This window comes from Neophocaena asiaeorientalis, unplaced genomic scaffold, assembly GCF_003031525.2.
Source record: "Neophocaena asiaeorientalis asiaeorientalis breed wild unplaced genomic scaffold, Neophocaena_asiaeorientalis_V1.1 scaffold1162, whole genome shotgun sequence".
NCBI classification, from domain to species: Eukaryota; Metazoa; Chordata; class Mammalia; order Artiodactyla; family Phocoenidae; genus Neophocaena; species Neophocaena asiaeorientalis.
Window position 1 is genome coordinate 196 of NW_020172012.1, and position 1,638 is coordinate 1,833.

The 1,638-nt window shown below is 49.6% G+C and overlaps 1 pseudogene; it reads right to left on the reverse strand.

Annotated features, from left to right (window-relative positions):
* Positions 1-780: 780 nt before the first annotated feature.
* LOC112403600 (immunoglobulin lambda variable 2-18-like) lies at positions 781-1,238 on the reverse strand (annotated as a pseudogene).
* Positions 1,239-1,638: the final 400 nt, after the last annotated feature.

The following is a 1,638-nucleotide window of genomic DNA, read 5'->3' on the forward strand; positions in this document are numbered from 1 at the left end:
GCTTGGGTCCACCCAGATGTTCAAACCAGGAGGTCAACGCTGACGATGCTGTATTATTCGGCCATAAGAAGGAATCAAGTACTCATATGTGCTTCAGGGGGAAAGAACACTGAAAACATTTTAAAGAATGAGAGAAGCCAGACACCAAGGGCCACATAGGGTGTCATGGCATTTGTGTGAAAAATCTGGGACAGGCAGGAAGTACATTAATGTTTGGAGGGCTGGAGTGACAGGGAAAGGGGATTGCCTGGTGAGAGATGAGGAGTTCCTTTTCCGGGGATGAAAATATCCTGGAAGATTGAGCGTTAGTGGATGTTCAAACCTGTGAATACATTAAACACCACTGGATCCATCACCTTAAAATGATGTATGTGATGGATTGTGAAGCCTATGGTAGAAAGAATATGAAGGCTTGGTTACTGATAGATACAAATTACACTCAAATGATTGAGAAAATAAATGTTTTGTGTTCCTGAGTGTGTGCTGTGTGTGCATATGGATGTGTGTGCGTATAGACGTACAAAGGCAGAGAGAGAATGAGAGACAACGGGATATGAGAAAGGCGAATCTTGCAAAATATTAAAAAATAGTGAATCTGGGAAAAGGTTCTGCAAGACTTCCTTATAGACCTTTAAATTTTTATTTCAGTTTTTAATTACTACAAAATAATAACAAAAACAAATGAAAGCCTCAGTTTAGGAGTGAAGGGATGAATGAGCCCAGAGGACGCTTCAGTCCCGCTTCTCCATGAACTGGGACCACTGTGCACAGCGCGACTACCTGTATATGAGCTGCAGGAATAATCAGCCTCGTCCTCAGCCTGGGGCTCAGGGATGGGCAGGGAGGCCGAGTTCGCGGACTTGGATCCAGAGAAGCGGTCAGGGATCCCTGAGGGCCGTTTATTCACCTCATAAATCAGGGTTTTGGAGGCCGTGCCTGGGCGCAGTTGGTACCAGCCAACAGCGTTATATTTCCCGATGTCATTGCTGGTTCCAGCAACAGGAGATGGTGACCGTCTGTCCCGGAATCCCGGACAATGAGGGAGGCTGAGTCAGGCCAGTCTGGGCCCAATACCCTGGAAAGGGTTCAAACACACTCTCGTAAATCCCGTTCTGGGGCCCAGGTCACCTTGAGAACAAAGACACAAAGGATCAGCCAGATGTCCCTGGGGTCCCTTCCCTGGAGGCCTCACCTGTGCTCTGAGTGAAGAGGGTGACAAGGATCAGATCCCAGGCCATGGTGGACATGCCCCAGACGCTGCCTTCTGAGCCCCCAGCCCTGGGCCTGCTCCCCCAGAACTCTCTTATCCCCTCCCCCACACAGAGGAGGGAGGGGCCTCCATGCAGATCAGCTTCCTGCACCTGATGGTCCTCACCCCTCTGCCATGGCCCTGGACAGTAGATTTTCTGCATCGTGGGGGGAGAATATAGCTCAGGGATTTAAACGTTTTGACACATAGATGACATGTGTATACAGGAGCATGAATTGTTTGTAGCTGGTTTGCAGGGAGAGAAAGACCAGCTGAAGTCCCTCAGGCAATGAGCTCCTGGACCTTCAGGGTCTCTGCTGGGACAAGACTGTGCCTCTGGGAACCACAGTGCAGGGGACATTCCGCAGCGCCTTCTGCTGGATGCCTAT